The 19,872-nt window shown below is 42.7% G+C and overlaps 1 long non-coding RNA gene across 1 annotated transcript in view; it reads right to left on the minus strand.

Annotated features, from left to right (window-relative positions):
* Nucleotides 1–418: 418 nt before the first annotated feature.
* The window catches only part of LOC145407462 (uncharacterized), a 123,428-nt gene continuing 103,974 nt past the window's right edge, over nt 419–19,872 (minus strand). Inside the window, exon 3 of the long non-coding RNA XR_013898731.1 lies at nt 419–491. This is a non-coding gene — a long non-coding RNA (uncharacterized LOC145407462). The remainder of the gene's footprint in view (nt 492–19,872) is intronic.

A 19,872-nucleotide genomic window follows, 5' to 3' on the forward strand; every position in this document is an offset into this window, starting at 1 on the left:
CATTATGATAGCATCACTATGTATATATTAAAAAAAAGATAGGTTACACTCTTACAACACATCATATAATTAAGATTTCTTACAAGATATGAAATGGTTGAGATGACTGTTGCAGGATGGGCTCAGACAATGAGATTAAACATTCTTTAGGGCTGATGTGCTCCAATTCCAGCCCTCACTTCGCATATACACAGTTATTTAGGCAGGTTCTAGATGACCACCTTGCTGATGTGTCTGCTACAGTGATCGAGCTTCAGCTGTGGACCTGGAACAAAAACTGCCATTAAACCAGTATATCTGTGAACATAGTAATACTGTACAACATTTTATGCAAGCACGGCCAGAAGAGACAGCACAAAGATTAGAATCATGCCACAACCATTACCTTACAGCTAGGGTCAGCAGAGTTCACATCAGCTCCTCTAGTACTCTGATTCCTGGCTGCCTCATACATTAGGCATCCACTCTTTAGCTGCACTCTCACCACTCACCTGAAACTCAACACAGCACATATGACATTTTGCATGCTGAGGTAATACACTGACAAGAGTAAATATCAGTATCTTCAAAATCAGTGGCTAAGAATCCACATGAAATTTAGTGGGTTTCAGAGTGAAATCTCCAACATAACTGGGAATAGCCCAGGCAACTCTCTTCTATTACAAACAACATGTGATAATATATTGTTATTGTTAATGGATCTGAAATACAAGCTCAGTGAAGATGGTTGCCAATATCAACTGAAGTGCCAACCAGGCACACCAAAGGCTACTCACTATTTTCACAAGACCTGTATAGAGAATTCTCTATGGGTCCTTACCAATGGCTAATTTTGATACCAAAGTCCTTCACCAAACCTTTCTCAATTATGTCTAAGCCAAGATGGTTATTGTTATGGACTCATGAGTTTGCTCTGAGATCAAGAGTATAATGGCTCTGAGTACTGGACATTTCTGTTTAAAGTGCACTGACCATTCTATAATGTGTCTTTTCACATAATGGCAACCCTCCATGTGTCCTAACCTTGAACCACTTTCCTGCTCGGTCTCCTAGCCCAGATGTCTCCAACCAGGACATCACCCATTTTCCTCAGTTTGCATTTGTGCAATGCTCTTCACATTCATAACTGTGACCAAGTTCAGTCAGTCATCTCTCTCTCTCTTCCCAACATAATTTCATTTATTTCTGTTTATAAAGGCTCCAAGACGCTTGCATGTATTGGGCTTGGTCACCTAATGGTGGCTCTCCAGGCTGCTCAATCTCTGGCAGCCTCCCAATTCAGTTCTTTATCCCTGGGGTCACACCCCATGACCTCGTCCCTGGTCTTTCTTGGTCTGCCTCTTGCTACCCTACCCTTGACATTCACACCTCTCACCTTTTGCACCCAGTTATCATCTTCCATCCTCTCAACATGCCCAAATCATCTCAAGCTACCCTTCCTCATCATAACACTATCGCATACAAGTCCCATCCTTCCTCTCAACTCTTTAATCGCAGGCTTAACCCACCAGGCCTCTCATTAAGTATGCACTACACATCTATCTAATAATGATCATTTCTGTATGCTTGAATCTACAAATATCCTCATCCCTTACTGCTCAGGTCGCATTAGCATAAAGCATTACATTCCTAACACATGCTGAATACAAGGACCCCTTAGCATCGAGGGAGAGCCCTCTAAATGTCAGGTGAGGCAGCATCTTCCCGCACCTCTTCCAACCATTCCTTACCCTAGCCACAGAGCTAGCTCTAGCCCCACCTCCAGCACATAACATGTTCCCAAAATAACAAAATTCCTCCACACACTCAGCAGACTCTTAAGCAGAATCAATCCATTCACGCCTCTCAATCTCTTCATGCTCTCTCGGACACACCAAACATGTGAAATCAGCATTATTTCGCAGCTTACCTCTACTACCACTACATCTCTCACACAGCCACTTGTCACAGATGTTGCACAAGGTGAAGCCACTTCCCACACCCTTGTGTAAAATCGCACACGGCCACACTTCCTCTGCCTTGACAGTATTCCCACCAGCCCTAGATATCACCCTTCTTATTTTATCTACTTTTGCCCTCAAACCCTTGTACCCCATTCCACCTCTTGACTTCCTAAATATTTCCTCCATCTCCATCTTATTTTATGCAATAAACACCAAGTCATCAGCATACAACACCTCCCATGGGTGCCAATTTCTGAAGTCACCTGAGAGAGCTTCAAGCACCATGCAAAATAATGAGCTCAAGAGTGACCCCTGATCCATGCAAACATTCATGGAAACTCATCACTCAAATCTCTGTTCACTCACTTAGGTGTGAGCAACCCTAGTACATTGCCATAACCACTCTAACCAGCCACATTTCCAAAACATACCAACAAACCAAACTGTATCACCTCCAGGGTACGCACCTTTCACTTACAATCAGTCGAAGCACATCATTAACAACCCCAAGCACTCATCTGCCTGTGGACCAGACAACATAAGCAACATTCACCTTAAACACCTAGGACTACAAGGCATACAAGCACTCACCAACATATCAAACTACAGCTACTCACACAACATAATACCCAACATCTGGAAGCATGGCAGTATCATCACTATCCCTAAACCCAACAAAGACCCCACGTTACCCTCCTCACATCGCCCCATCACACTCCTCTGCACCCCCTCTAAAGTCACTGAACGACTGGTACTACAACTAGGCACACTTCACATTCCCCTAGCCCAGTCACAACATGGCTTTAGGCCACTACACTCCACAAACACCCTTCTTACAGACCTTACACAGAGAGTTTTCGATGGCATGAATTCAGCTAGGCCACCACACAGAACACTCCTAGTCACACTAGACTTTAGCAAAGCTTTTGATGCCATCCCCCGCCACAACCTCACAAACAAAATACTCGACACAAGCATGCATAATAACACAAAAAGATGGCTGGCAAACTACTTAGCAGGCAGATATGCACACGTAACATTTGCCGGTCAGTCTTCTAACATCAGAAACTTCACAAACGGCACCCCCTAAGGATCTGTTTTGTCCCCGACACTCTTTAATCTATACATGCACGACGTATCCACACCCCACACACCACAGATACACATAGCTTCCTATGCAGATGATATAACATTTACATGTACGCACCAAAACGCAAACACAGATGCACACATTCAACCTTACCTCAACACTCTACACAAATGGATCACCACAAACGGGCTCAAAATAGCCCCAGCCAAATCTACAGTGACTCTTCTCACAAACTGGACAGCAGAACACAGTCACATCCCACACCTTACCATAAACAACACTCCCCTACCCCTCCCCCTCAAAATCCTTGGTGTAACATACAATACATCAATGTCATTTAAACAACACATCACAAACATTAAAAATAAAATAACACCAAGACTCAATGCATTGAGGTCACTTGCCCATACAACATTCGGACACAACAAAGAAACCACCACCACAGTATACAAATAATACATCCGTTCAGTGATGAATTATGCAAGCCTTGCCTGGGCTTCTGACATTCCCCTACCCCACACACACACCCAAAATCCTTGGTGTAACATACAATACATTAATGTCATTTAAACAACACATCACGACATTAAAAATAAAATAACACCAAGACTCAATGCTTTGAGGTCACTTGCCCATAAAATATTCGGACACATCAAAGAAACCACCACCACAGTATACAAACAATACATACGTTCAGTGATGAATTATGCAAGCCCTGCCTGGGCTTCTACCCTGACCAAAACACACTACAACACTCTACAGACCATACAGAACAAGGCCCTAAAAATAATCACAGGCTGCACAGCTACTACACCCACAGACCACCTACATCAAGAAACCAAAGTCCTCAGAGTCAAGGATCACCTAGACATGAGAGGCACCCAGTTTCTTGCTGCAGCCTCCACAAACCCACAACATCCACTACAGTACATGGTAGCACATCCACCCACACCAAGGAACATCAAAACAACATCCAGCACACGATACCATACACAAATACTGTCATCTCTCCCCCCTCACCCACCTCAGACCAGCTTCCAGAAGCATATCCACACTCAGATCACTCGCTGCTCCATTCAGTCACTTAAAGACAACACACAGCTGCATGCATGGCCTCCTGACATCCACCCTTCTGAATCCTATCTTCCTCGTGAGGACAGGTCCACCTGGCCAGGCTGAGATGTGGGCACCATCCAGCCCTCTTAAACTACCAGAAGAGGCTGGATGACTCCGTCGCTGATGCCTGTCCAGGATGCAACACAGCACCCCATACTATTAAGCACATTATGGAAGACTACATTGCACACAATCACCTACACCAACAACACAACATACACTCTTTGAGAGCTCTGTGGGAAAGCCCAGTCTCGGCCATGGCCTTCCTAAGGGACTTGGGGCTGTTCGGCCAGACTGCCTAGGGAACGACTACTACTACAACTACTACCTCCAGGGTGATGCCCAGGAGTGTGAAAACTGTAGAGGCATAAAGCTTTGGAACCAGATAATGAAGGTGAAGGAGAAAGATCTGAATGGTATGATAAGGGAAAGAGTGAATATTAATGAGATGCAGTTTATGACAGCCATTACAACCTTTTATAAAAGACGGTATTCATTTTCCAACAACTTCAAGAAAAATACATGGGAAAGAAGAAAGTTGTACTTTATGTTTGTTGATTTGGAAAAGGCTTATGGCAGTGCTAAGGGAGGTGGAACAGTAAGCAATGAGAAGGCTTGGGACTGAAGAGTAGTGCCCGATAGTGTGCAGGGGTTAATATTATTATGAATAAATGAGGGGCAGCATGACGGATGGGATTCACAGACCACAAGCCAGAAAATGCGTTTTTTCTTGGATAACACTATTTTAACTCATACTCTATCATGTGGCCTTGGATGAGAACACCTTCTACCACTGGAAGAATGGTTGAAAGTCCTTCAAAGAAAGTATTGTACATCGTCCTTATGCTAGCTATCTGCCATTCGCCCAGGATTGGCTGTGAAACGTAAGGTTGCCTCATGTATCCAGCTGTGGTGATAGTAAGGGAGCAGATGAGTGCGTCTTGTCTGTGTGTGCCTGTGTGCGTGTGTTGGTTGCAGCCAATGAGAACGTAACTGGGCCACAAGCCTTGCTTAATGATTGGCTGGCCATATGTGGCGGTGTGTTTGGTGGGAGTTTTTGCTGTTCCATACATCGGTCCCTACCATTGTGCTCTGTTCATAGCAGGCAGAAAGGAATTCTCACTGTTTTACAGCCATCTTTTGCAACTTTTGCAGAGTTTTGTGTGTGATTATGGGGTAACAATGTCCTGTTGTGCTGGTGATAATGATAAAAGTGTTCTTGGGTGCACAGAAATTTGTGAAAACTGTGGTTTTGTGATGAAGTCGTTCTATAGCAATAATAGTAAATGACACCATGATTCTTCTGAGGAAACTAACTGCATTAGTGATGACAGTATTACTGATCCAGATTACAGCCTTAGTGTTGATGATACTGGAAGTTGTTCCAGTAATCATAATAGTGTTCGAGGTCATGGTGATAATAGTGCGAGTGTTCTAGATGGTGAACTGCCGTGAACTGCCGCTGCTACTGCTGGTGCTGGTGCTGGTGCTGGTGCAGCTGCTGCTGGTGATGGTGCTGCTGGTGTTGGTGCTGCTGGTGTTGCTGGTGCTGGTGTTGCTGCTACTGGTGTTGCTGCTTGTGCTGCTGCTGCTGCTGTTGCTGCTTGTGCTGCTGCTGATGCTGTTGCTGCTTGTGCTGCTGCTGATGCTGTTGCTGCTTGTGCTGCTGCTGATGCTGATGCTGATGCTGGTGCTGCTTGTGCTGCTGCTGATGTTGCTTGTGCTGCTGCTGCTGCTGCTGCTTGTGCTGCTGGTGCTGGTGCTGGTACTGCTGCTGGTGGCAGTGGCAACGGTGGTGGTGGTGCAACAGGTCATCGTCAAAAACTGTTCCTGCTACCCACGTAGAAAAAAAGGGCCATGTTCATGTAAGGCAGCCCGAAAAGTGTGGGAAGAATGTGGCCAAGCAGAAGCATTATACGGGGTAGGAATGTGTTAGTTACAACATAAAAAAAGTCGTGGAAGCATGCAAAGTTGGTCCCCCATGCCATAATGGCTGCTTTGAGAAAATAGGCAGAGAAGCAACAGATGAAACTTTTACCAGTTTCTAGGCAATTGGCAATTACAATGCCCAAAATGCCTAACTTATAAGCCTGATAAGTGATGAAGCAGTCAAGAGGAAGTGCACACATGTGGGGGTGAGCCTCAGGCCGGTCCACACTGTGTATTACGTAAAAGTGGAGCATTGGGAGATCAAAGTGTGTCGCTCTGCCTTCGCATCCATCCATGAGCTGGGCAAGAAGAAAATGGCCGTTCTGCTGTAAAAGTGCCATTAGTCACCCAATGGGACCCCAGTGCCTGACAAACGTGGATGTAATCCCTTTCCACACACCATCCTGGGTGTACCTTGGAGCTTGTGCATGAGCACATCCAAGGTTTACCTGTCACTGTGAGTCCTTATACCCATGCCACAACCCTTTGCTAATGTTACCAAGAGCCTTGCAACAGCATCACCAAGCTCTATGTCAACTACCTGATGTGGATTAACTCGCCGACTCCTGTTGGCATATGTATGCGCCCGGATGTTTTGTTACTGTGACTCCTGTTGACGTACATAAACGCGCTGCAATTGCAAGGCCTGTCATTCGCACATTTTTAAAATTTTGCGCGTGATTTTTGGTATGTATAAACGGGACACCTTCCTCTACCCGAAGCCAGGTGGGGACAATGCCTTACCCCACGTGACCGCCCCCTCCCCCACACATCATTGTCTCGGCAACTCACCTCACCAGTGACCTGGCCAGTAAAAACACGTTGCCTCACTGTATGAAATTCAAGGCCAGAGTGATTCCCCAATCGATGACAATGTGGAGGACGAAGTTTACATAGCATTAGAGGAAGAAACAGTCAGAAATGATGATCATGTAATGTCGCCAAAAAAGGTGCGGTATGGTAATGTGTTTGATGAGTGAAACAATGCCTATATCGCCTATATTACTGTGTAAAAACCAATATGCTCCTGTACTACATATTAATTCGTACCATATATTTATATATAAATACCTATTATGAGTGGTTATAAGTTTGGGAGGTTAAGTGCTTGAAAGGGTACAGCAAGGAAGAAAGGTTGCTAGTTCCTTGAAAGTGGTGATAAGAAACAGGGAAGTGAGCATGGACGTGGAAAAGTTACTACACGACAGTATTGTGATACCAACTCTAAAGTATGGAAGTGAAGCTTGGACGTTGTTGGAGGGACACAAGAGTGAGAGCTGTGGAAAGGAGTAATTTGAGAGGAGCATGTGGAGTCGCATGGAGAGACAGATTGACAAATGAGGATGTGAAGGAGAATTGTGGTGTGGATGTGGATGTGATAGGAACCATTAGGAGAAACACACTGAGGTAGTTTGGCCATGTGGAGAGGATGCAGTGAGAGACTGACGAGAAGAGTGTATGTAAGTAAGGTGCAGGGGGAGAGGGGGGGGGTGAGGCCAAGGATGAGATGGAGAGGTACTCGTATATGAGAGAGGGGTGTGTGAGATGGAAGCAGGGCAGTGAAATGGCGGGGCATAGGGCGACATGGAGGCGATTTGTTTGTGGCCACCCCGTATGAGGGATTAAGGTGTCTGGCAATAGAAAGATTGACAGATGAGTGGTTTGGAATAGTTACCCTTCCCATAGAACATGTTTTCTCTGGAGCCAGGCCCCATAGAAAACACAGCCAGGTGAAGGTACTGTTACCTGTACCGGCATATTAAAGCTCAGATCAGCGATTTCTCTATGAATTTTCCATGTTTCTCATAAAAAGGCAAAGTTTTAGCTCCCCCCCGCAAAAAAAAAAAAAAAGGAAATCTGCTGGGATTAGGGGAGGTCATTGGTTAAAAATCTGCCAGGATGGGGTGGGTTAACCAGAACAGGAATGATCAGTACAAGGTGTCAGAGCGCTTTTATAGAACAGTGTTCATATGGGATTACAACATCGTCTTCCAGCTACAAAAGATGTTTGTTCAACATATGAGAAGATTAATCAGATAAAAAACTAAGAGGATGTTGGCTGTGATGTTGCCGACATTCAAGACCAGCTGTCTATACATAAGGCTGATGCTCAAGTGCCTCGAGACCTCTTGCATCAGGCTGAGCAGATGGCACCCTCCAGTGACTCAGCCAATGTCATGATAGTGGCCATAGACCTGAAATAAATGCTTCCTTGCCCACAGCTGCGAGCTGGTGTGGCTTACTGTAAGCGAAGTTGAATCTATACTTCTGCATTTATGACATCAACAAGGAGAAGGCCACCATGTTTGTGTAGGACAAGGTGACAGGGGGATGTGGCTCAGACAAGGTGGCCAGCTGTGTGTTAAGATCAACCAGCAACAGCAGGATGTCACCACTCTTCGTGTGTTCTGTAACAGCTGTGGGGGCCAGAAAAAAACATCACTATGGTCCTTATGGCCCCAGCAGCGAATGCACGTCAGGCACCTGTTCAGGGCTGAGTTCATCTTTATGAAATATGGTCACTTGTTCCTGCCATATGACTGTATGTTTGGCCTGACTGAGAAGAGCTGCTCTGCTAAGTACATCTCCAGCACCAAGGTGTACATTGATTTTATAGCTTCCTCCATCAAAAGGCAGTTCCCTGTTGCGGCCATGAAACGGGAGAACTTTTTGGACGTCAAAGCCCTGATGAACCAAATCACAAAATGTCAGGCAGTTGGCTTCTCCCAGAACTGCCAGCTGGTGGATGACATAACCTTTCAGGAAGGCTACTACATCAAGAATGACTACAACCTTGATGACACTCCAGCCAACATCACCATGGTGCGAGAGGGGAAGGGAAGGGCTAAGTATGCATGTGATAGGTTTGACTTATCCAATGTGGCACTGATGATTAAGTACCCCACTCAGCGCCTTCTGACACAACAGAAGTGCAACGACCCTAGAAGTCTCCTCAGCTTTCTTGAGTTGGAGGCCCAAATATGGCTCAACAGTCTCCTTGACCATCTGGAGGAGCTGAGGCAGGCACAAGGGAGACATCAACACGCTGGTGTGGAGTCAGGGCCAAAGCATGACCCTGATAACGACACTCTAGACTATGTGCCAGCTGTTTGTTGCACTGGTGTCTTCAGGCACTAGTGTCAAGTCTCCCTCCTCTCCAACTTTGACGATCATGATCTGACAATGGACAACGGTGTTTAGATTACCTCAGCTGAACCTTTGAGATACTAATCTTTGGAGTCTGATGAACATACTAAGAATTTTTTTTTCCCCATCACTATTGATTAATAATAATACTATTTTTTTACTACTTTTCTGCTACCGCATTACTTACCTTCACTGATAACAGAAGCAGTACGTACATACATACAGACACAGACAGGAAGAAACAGATATAGGATGCCTGACAGACAGATACAAACAAACATGAGAGGGGAGGGAGTGGAGACTTTTTTTTTTTTTTTTTTTTTTTTTTAGGCCTACCCATATAACCTTTTTTTGGGGGGACCTTGGCACATTCATACTGTTAATGACGCTTATCTTCATTCTAATCAATGTTGTTTTTTGCTTAAGCAATCAAGTTTTGCCAGAAAACAGGTTGAAATTCAGCCAAAATATTATAAGAATCACAATCTACTCTCAAAAACCTTCCCTAGAAAAAAAAAAAAAAAATTAACATTTTACCATCAAAATTTAAAAAGTTAAGGTTGTAAGAAAGCTGCTGAACTTTGAACCCATTTTCTAGTGTTCTATGATTTGCGGTAACAACACATTATGTCACACAACCCCTCAAATCTCCTTTCCCAGTCACTCACTTATTATTATGAACTTTTAAAGGTTTTCAGTAAAACATTTAAGCTGAATGACACTGTCAAGGTAACAACACTGATTCACACAGAATCAGGCAAAACAATGACTGAAATCTCAATGAAAGTCATTTTAATGTTTCCTCTATTCATATTTGATGTCTTCTATCCATATTTGATAACAGAAAATGAGGTCCTGTGTGCACTAGTGATGTAAGTGACATTTTTCACCGTGTGGAGTTAGACCCATATATTTTGACCCTTTTTCTTTCAGCCGAGCACATCACTTACCTCAAAATTGCACTGGATATAAGGCTGAAAGTCCTTGGAAAATGAATGGTGTAGTCACGAAGCAGCTGGCTCAGTCAGGGAGGAAGCAAATCACAGCAGACTGTAGTAAAAGCCTTGCTCCTGCCACCACTTGTGTTGTTGCCAGAGTAAAAGATGATACTGAATGTTTGTACTAGTTATTACCGCATTTTTTTTTTTTTAATGAATACCAACCATTTTTGTTTGATTTATATGTATCAATGTTTTTTTAACCCCTTCGTGCACGATAAGTTTCAGTAAATATTCTGGCTGACGATTTTATTCCACCCCCCTCTCTGCCAGCCCCCCCTGCACGCTTATGAAAATGTTTTCTTGCCTTATTTTCGCCATCCAAACATATATATATAGAGTATATGCAAATATATATACATATACAGTAAGACCTCACTATAACGGACGAATTGGGGCCCAAACCATTCCGAAAAATGAGAAATTCCGATAAAAGCGACATCCGGACTTCCCCCTGCTAATCCGGACTTTTTCTGGTATATCAGACATTAGTCTGGATCCCATGAATGGTTTTTAAACTGTTTTGACTAACACTGCGGTACTGTACTGTGTTATAACTTCACTACATTAATCAAATGGTATAATATATATAATAATACTGTACTGTACACTGATAAACATGTCTTTATTTACATTATTGTGGTGAACATAGCTGAAGTGGTCAGGCAGTCCGGACTGCTTCTGGCTTTGTCAGACTTTTTCCGATACCGGTATATAGGAATTTAGTCCGATAGCTCCTGGAGTCTGATAAAAGAGAATTCCGGCCTATTGAAGTCCGTTATATCGAGGTTTTACTGTATGTATATATATATATATATATATATATATATATATATATATATATAATCACTCTAATATCCGGACGCCCAATATCCGAACATCCCCACTAACCGAACCTTATCGTCCTGGGATCAAACATTCCCAAAATGGTCCGAAAATCCAAAAAAATTGGGAAAAAAAATCGATTTTTTGCTGTCCGTAATTTGAACTTGCCGCGCGCGCCGCGTGAGAGCATTGTTTTGGTTCGTCATTCCTCTGACGTCCGATAGAGCGCTGCTGCATCCTCCCCACTTCCCGCCTGTCTCTCACCGCGACAAGAGTCACCGCTCGACGTGAGTTTGCGGCTGTCTTCAGAGTCTTCTGTAGTCGGTACGCCATCACCACTACCCACCGATGCACCCCTTGGACGCCTGCCAGTGATACTCTCGGGCTCTGACAGTGAATAAACAGCAAGAACTTCTCCACTAGACCACACGGGAATTTTGAGTGTTGTGCAGTGAAAAAAACGGTGTGTTGTGTTAAGGTTTTCAAGTTGGGAGAAAAGACTAAGTAGAAAAGAAATTTAATGTAACTAACCTTCTTTGTTTTGGCTTTGGAAACTTAAAAAAACTTGGGAAAAGTTAATGTGCAACACTTAAATTTAATGGAACATTATTTGGACTAAAGTGAACACTGTGAAAAGAACGGACTTCTGTGTGTTAGTGACTAAGTTCAGTGCAAGACTTCAGGAAGAGTGTAGTGCAAGTGCTTCAGGAAATCGTTCTTACTGTCAGAGTCCGAGAGGAGGCGGTTATTCATCGAGGTGGCCAGGGACTTGCTGTAAGTAGCCAAAATGTTTCATGTTGTACTATTTTCCATACTATATTTACCAGAATGTTTCATATTGTATTTTTTCCCATACTATACTTACCAGAAAGTGTCATACTGTACTTCTTTCCATACTAAACTTACCTCATGCATGTGCAGTAGGAATGTGTTTTTCAGAGTTCGGTTAGGTTCGGTTAGGTTAGGTTCGGTTAGAGTCCATAAGTACCAGAATGTTTATTAATGTATGAACATACTTCTAAACCCACATTTTATGTGTCTATTGCATTTATTTCAGTCATTTATGTGCCTTATTGGTGTGATTTGGGTGTTAAATAGGTGCTATGCATGTCCGGAGGGAGTTGTATAGGTGTTTCTCCGTGTTAGGGTCCGTAAGTACAAGTCCATAAGCTGGGGCCCAATATCTGGACAAAACCAATATCCGAACCTACCGATGGCTCTATTGATCCGGATATTGGAGTGATTACTGTATATATATAGATATATATATATATATATATATATATATATATGTATATATATATATATATATATATATATATATATATATATATATACACATTCAAACCTCGATTTAAGGGACTTCCATTTAAGGGATTTCGGATTTAGGGGACTCCATATTCTACCTGACAACTGGACAAGGTCATTCAAAAATGACAGGTAATATCTAGGTTATACACATTAATATGTTTCTTTATACAGTACCAGTAAAATAATATTCATAATCATATAAATAAGTCAGATAAGTGAAACAATCATTGCATTTCATAATAAGATTGTCTTTATATGTGGTAAAATAATGGACATTTTCAAGTAAGGGATAAGTTGATTCCCCATTTAGTCCTTTAAATCGAGGTTTGAGTGTATAAATACAGTACATCCCCACAGTACGCGAGTTCCGAGTACGAGATCCCCCTTGTATGCTAGGACCTATTTTTTCCATAATTTTAGTGTATTTTTTATTAGTATGCAAACTGAACTCCTTGTAAGTGAGATGGGCAGCGAAGAGTGGCCCAAATCTGGGGTTACCCCGAGTACACGACATTGCCCCCCCAAGAAGTGATAACGGTTGCTTACGCTCTGCCCACCTTGAGCAGGAGATAGCAGCAGAAAAGGCAGCAACACCAGTGATGGAAAGTGAAGATTTGACCATGATGGAGATCAGCAGGGTACTGTGTGCCCTTGATAAATTCAAGGAAGAATTCAAGGACATCGAACGTTCTCAGTTGCGAGTGGAGGAGGTGATGTCTTCACTGGACAGAACCTTCCACTACTACACCGACATGCACAACCAAGAAGTAAACAGATGGAAGCAAACACTCATCACCCGTTTCCTTTGGCTTGAACAAAGTGAGGAATCACTCCCTTCAACATCAGAAGAGCCATATCCTGAGGAGGATCAAGAGGCTGATTTGATGTGAGGTGTCAGAAACAGACTTTGAAGGGCTTATGAACGAAGTGAGTGCATTAGGTAGTGAAAGTGTCGAAAGTGCTGGTGATGAGAGTGGTGAGGAAGGTGGTGTGTCGGGTGGTGTAGTGGGTGATGCAGGAGATGCACGCTAGGTGCCTCATCCTGCCTTGGATCCTCTGCTTACCTCCATCACGCCTGTTGTCCTCTTGGGTAAAGGTGAACAGCCATATTCTTGTTGATTTAGTTAAGCCATATCCTTGTTGATTTACGTAGTAAAACCATAATCTTGTTGGTTTACATTATCTTAGGTAATATGTCTTAGACAGTTTCCATGAATAGTACAATACTTAGGTCTGAAAGGTGTCTTAAGGGTTGCTCATGAAGGGGGGTGCTGCCCATATGTAATTTTTCCCCTAAGTTTATGTATTCACAGTACAGTACGCGAATTCCTAGTACGCAACGTCCTCTGCCGCCTATATACTGTACAGTAGGCGTGTACCAGGGGGATGTACTGTATATTTATATATATATATATATACCTATTGTCATAAAAACTACATCATCTTAATTGCCGATGTTTGTTCTAGCTGATAAGCAAAAAAATAAATAAATAAAAAAAAATACAGAAAACTACGAATAAAAGTACATTAGGCCAGTGTGACTAAACATCCTGGAACATCACTCTCACTTCCCAACATCAAATCTCGAATGTATTCCATCATACAAAAAAATTGTTGTAAGATGTTTAGAAAGAAAATTTCTTCAGCTTTCTAATAAAGTTTGCGGCTTTTTTATATGATTTTGTTTTTGAGAAAATAGCTAAAAACCAAAAGTAATTTCCTACAGGTAACTGATTTTTTGTTCAGGGCACTCTAGCGTAAAAGTTTTCTTTATCTATCCCTCTACTGCCAGACGCCATAATCCCGTAAGAAGTGGCCATTTGACTTTGAGTTATTTGTTTTACGGGGAGGGGCACAAACCCTCCACCAACCCACTTGTTGACATGTAGGGAGAATGTATGGTTTGGTTATATGGTTACCATCCAGTGTTGTAAATGGTTTCTTGGCTTACAGGAAACCATTTGGCTTGTCACTCAATGTAAAGTCACCTGTAAAGGAAAGACAAGCAATAAGAAGTGACAGGAAAGATGGGAGAAATAGGAAGAGAGGAGTGAAGGCACAGAAAAACAATGATAAAGGCTAAGGAAGAAGTAGGCAGCACCTATATCAAGTGAGTGGATGATGGTTGCCACCACCTACCACCAAAGTTTTTTTGCAGAGGTTTTTATTTCATAATCTTGTGTAGAATTTCATGGGCTTTCTCAGGGTATCTGCAGATTTTTCATGCGCCTCATAGTTTCCGAGTAAATCGCAAAAAACTACTGGGAACCCATGCCAGTGCTGCACTTTCGTCATGCGCACGAAGTAACCGTTATATTTCCGCCTATGTAACAACAATTTTTTATCACAGATATTACATTGTTATTTCATGTACATACGTAGAATTTTATGCGCTTCATCAAACTGATACGTCCAATACTTTTCGATTAAATGGACAACAAAGGCAGAATACTCCTCCTTGCCCATATGAAAGACAAAAACACTCTCTTCCCCTGCCTCACCCACACCTAAATATTTTCGCTCGCTAGGTTTTATTTTGTTTTATTCAAAATATACATGTAAAATATCATAAGCTTTTTGATAGTGCTCTCAGAAACTCAACATGACCACTGGTCTTTTTGTTGGTACTGATGCTGAAGCTCAACTTTCTTCCATCTCGTATGTGTATATGTAAAAAACAATCTATCTATCTATCTATCTATAGCCCGACGCCCTAATCCCGCAAAGGGTGGCCGCAGACAAAATGCCTCCAAGTCACTCTGTCACCCACCATTTGACTCCCCTCCCCCCAACTCACCCCCCCCTCCCTCATATATCTCTCAACTCCATCCCTCCACCTCATCCTCGGTCTACCCCTCCCCCTCCCTCCCTCCACCTCACCTACATACACCCTCTTAGTCAGTCTTTCATTCTCCATCCTCTCCACATGTCCAAACCACCTCAGTGTATTTCTCCTAATCTTTTCAACCACATCCACATCTACCCCACAACGTTCCTTCACTTCTTCATTCGTCAACCTGTCCCTCCATGTCACTCCACATGCTCCTCTCAAGTAACTCATTTCCACTGCTCTCACTCTTGACTTGTTCCCCTCTTGCAAGGTCCACGCCTCGCTTCCATACGTCAGGGTAGGGATCACAATACCATCATGCAGTGACTTCTTAACTTCCATACTCACCTCCCTATTTCTCATCACTGCTTTCAGTGTGCCAACAACCTTCCTTCCCTGCTGTACCCTTTCACGTACTTCATCCCCCAAAGTTCCATCCTTACTCATCACACTACCCAAGTACTTGAATGCACTCACATTCTCCATATCCTCACCATCCAACCTCACTGCACACTCTGTGACTTCATTCCTCTCAAACACCATAACTTTACTTTTGTTTACATTAACTTTCAGCTTCCTCCTCCTACACACTGTCCCAAATTCATTCAACAAACCTTGCAACTCCCATTCATCTTCACTCAACAATACTGTATCATCAGCAAACAGCAACACCGGAAGCTTCCAAATCTCACCCTCATTCATTAGGGCCACCCCCACATCCACTGCCCTACCTTGTACCTCCTTTACGACCCCATCCATATATATATTAAACAGCCAAGGAGACATTACACACCCCTGTTTCAGTCCCACATTGAGATCAAAGAACTCACTCAGCTCACCATCCACTCGCACCGTAGCCCTAGCTCCCTCGTACATACTCTTCACAGCACTCAACAATTTCCCCTCCACTCCATATATTCTTAATACCTTCCACATACCTTTCCTATCTATTCTGTCATAAGCTTTCTCCAAGTCCATGAAGGCAGCGTACACTTTCCTTCCCTTCTCTAGATACTTCTCCACTAAACATCTTAGAACAAATATCTGATCTACACACCCTTTTCCCTTCCTAAATCCCCCTTGTTCTTCTCCAACTAGCTCCTCTGTCATATGCCTAACCCTATCAATGAGTATTCTACCATATATTTTACCAGTCACACTAAGAAGGCAAATACCCCTATGGTTACCACATACTTCTCTCTCCCCTTTTCCTTTGTACAGAGGAACAATTATACCTGATTTCCAGTCCTCTGGAACCCTTCCCTCTTCCCAAGCCAATCTACACAACTTCCATATCCACTCCACAACAATCTCACCCCCATACCTAAGCATTTCACCACACACTCCATCAATTCCTGGGGCCTTTCCCAGCTTAATCTTCTTCATCGCTTCCACTACTTCCGACCTACTGATCTCTTCCTCCCTCCTCTCATCTCTTCTTCTCCCAGCCATTCCCCAACCACTTATACTCACACTGCTCTCACTCTCTACATTCAACAAATTCTCAAAGTGCTCCTTCCATCTCCTCAATTTCTCTCTCTTCTCCACCAACAATCTATTATTCCTATCTTTCACTCCCCTACTATTTCCCCTTTCACACTGCCTTACTTTCTTTACCTCCTTCCAAAACAATTTCTTACTCTCCCTCCATTTCACACTCAGATTCCTCCCAAACTCTTCATCCACTTTCTTCTTACTCTCCTTCACCAGTCTCTTAACCTCCCTTCTCCTGCTCACATATACCTCTCTCTTCTCTCTCTCATCTTCTCCCCTACCTCTACTCGCCAACCATTCACCATATGCCTTCTTCTTTTGTTCCACAGCTCGTTTCACCTCATCATTCCACCATGCTGTCCCTTGCACACCCTTGCATCTCCTCCTCACTCCACAAAAAAAAAAACAATACTTGTGTAAAAACTATAGAAATATAGAAACAGATCAATACACAAATCAACAAAATAGGGATAACTCACTTCCTCCAGAGGTGTTGAGCTGCTGGCAGGACCCTGAGGGGTCTGAAGATGAGGAGTTATGTAGTGTGTGTGTGTGTGTGTGTGTGTGTGTGTGTGTGTGTGTGTGTGTGTGTGTGTGTGTGTGTGTGTGTGTGTGTGTGTGTGTGTGTGTGTGTGTGTGTGTGTGTCCTTACCTACCTAATTGTTCTTACCTAATTGTATCTTTACAGGAATGAGTCAAGCTCCTACTGTCCCGTGTCTTAAACCATATTTATCGTACATACCCTTAAATTTGAGAATTGTTTGGGCACACACTATTTCATTTGGTAGTGCATTCGACTGATCAACTGCTCTATTTGGGAAACTAAATTTCCTTATGTTTTTATCACCTCTCTTTTTATGCAATTTTTTGCAGTGTCCTCTTGCTGATGCTTCCCCATACGTTAAGTAATCATTTATATCTATTTTCTCCTTCCCTGATATGCATTTATATAGCATAATCATGTCACCTCTTTTCCTTCTCTCCTGTAGTGTTGGTAGATTCAGTTTATTTAGTCTTTCTTTGTAGCTTAGATCCCTTAGTACCCATCTTGTAGCGGCCCTTTGAACTTTTTCAATCTTGTCTATGTGTTGTTTGAGATGAGGACTCCAGACTACTGATGCATATTCCAGGGTTGGTCTGATGAATGATGTTATTATCTTTCTTAGCATGTTTTCATTTATGTATGTAAACGCTATTCTCATATTGGCAAGCAGTGTATACATGTTCCGTACCTTCTCACTGATGTGGTCAGCTGGAGATAGTCTGTTATTGACAATCACACCTAGGTCCTTCTCTCTTTCTGATGTGTGTAGGGCTTTATTTCCTAATGTATAATCCCAATCAGGTCTTTTTCCACTTTTACCAAACTTGATTACATGATACTTGTCCACATTGAATTCCATTTGCCATGTATTACTCCATTCATGAAGTTCATTTAATTCTTCTTATAGCTCTTTACAAAAGTCTGTGTTAGTAATTCTCCTTTGTATTTTTGCATCATCTGCAAACATATTCAGATAGCTCTCATTTCCAGTGTTACTGTCTATATCATTTATATACACTAAAAACATGATTGGTGCCAGCATTGAGCCCTGTGGTACTCCACTAGTTACTTCTTTCCATGATGAGTAATTTCCCCTTAGTACTGTTCTCATTTTTCTTTTCACGAGAAAATCTTCCACCCAACAATACAGTTTGCCTCGAATTCCTCCTTGATGGTACAGTTTCCATAAAAGTCTTTAGTGTGGTACTGCTTTCTTGAAATCTAAATAGATACTGTCCACCCATTCTTCTCTTTCCTGTAATATGTCTGTTACTCTGTCATAGTAGCTCAACAGATGGGTAACACATGATTTTCCTTTCTGAAACCAAACTGTCTTTCTGTTATCAACTGTGTTCTTCTAGGTGATTTACCCAAGCTTTTCTTATAAGCTTTTCTAATACCTTGCTTACAACATTGGTTAGTGCTACTGGTCGGTAGTTAAGTGGATTTTGTCTATTCCATTTCTTGAATAAGAGAACAATGTTTGCTTTCTTCCAAATATCAGGTAGTTTACCTTGACTCAAGGATTTCTTGAAAATTAAAAATAATGGTTTACTTAACTCCTTTGCACATTCACGTAGCACCCAACATGAAATTTCATCAGGACCATTTGCTTTTCCTTTTGTCTACTTTACTTAGCTCCTCTTGTATTTCTTTTTCTGATGTTTATATATCTGGTAGTATGTGTGGGCATGCATGTTCCACATAATCCCTCACAAAATTTTTTTCCTCTGTAAAAGATTGGGAAGGTATGAGCTAGAGCAGATGGAAGGGGTGGAAGACGTATGTAAGATATTCAAGGAAGAGATAAGCGCAGCGTGTGAGGCGGTTTGTGGAGTGAGGAGGAGATGCAAGGGTGTGCAAGGGACAGCATGGTGGAATGATGAGGTGAAACGAGCTGTGGAACAAAAGAAGAAGGCATATGGTGAATGGTTGGCGAGTAGAGGTAGGGGAGAAGATGAGAGAGAGAAGAGAGAGGTATATGTGAGCAGGAGAAGGGAGGTTAAGAGACTGGTGAAGGAGAGTAAGAAGAAAGTGGATGAAGAGTTTGGGAGGAATCTGAGTGTGAAATGGAGGGAGAGTAAGAAATTGTTTTGGAAGGAGGTAAAGAAAGTAAGGCAGTGTGAAAGGGGAAATAGTAGGGGAGTGAAAGATAGGAATAATAGATTGTTGGTGGAGAAGAGAGAGAAATTGAGGAGATGGAAGGAGCACTTTGAGGATTTGTTGAATGTAGAGAGTGAGAGCAGTGTGAGTATAAGTGGTTGGGGAATGGCTGGGAGAAGAAGAGATGAGAGGAGGGAGGAAGAGATCAGTAGGTCGGAAGTAGTGGAAGCGATGAAGAAGATTAAGCTGGGAAAGGCCCCAGGAATTGATGGAGTGTGTGGTGAAATGCTTAGGTATGGGGGTGAGATTGTTGTGGAGTGGATATGGAAGTTGTGTAGATTGGCTTGGGAAGAGGGAAGGGTTCCAGAGGACTGGAAATCAGGTATAATTGTTCCTCTGTACAAAGGAAAAGAGGAGAGAGAAGTATGTGGTAACCATAGGGGTATTTGCCTTCTTAGTGTGACTGGTAAAATATATGGCAGAATACTCATTGATAGGGTTAGGCATATGACAGAGGAGCTAGCTGGAGAAGAACAAGGGGG

The sequence above is a fragment of the Coenobita brevimanus genome, chromosome 73, assembly GCF_032717465.1.
Source record: "Coenobita brevimanus isolate Jiangsu-jjx chromosome 73, ASM3271746v2, whole genome shotgun sequence".
Lineage (NCBI taxonomy): Eukaryota > Metazoa > Arthropoda > Malacostraca > Decapoda > Coenobitidae > Coenobita > Coenobita brevimanus.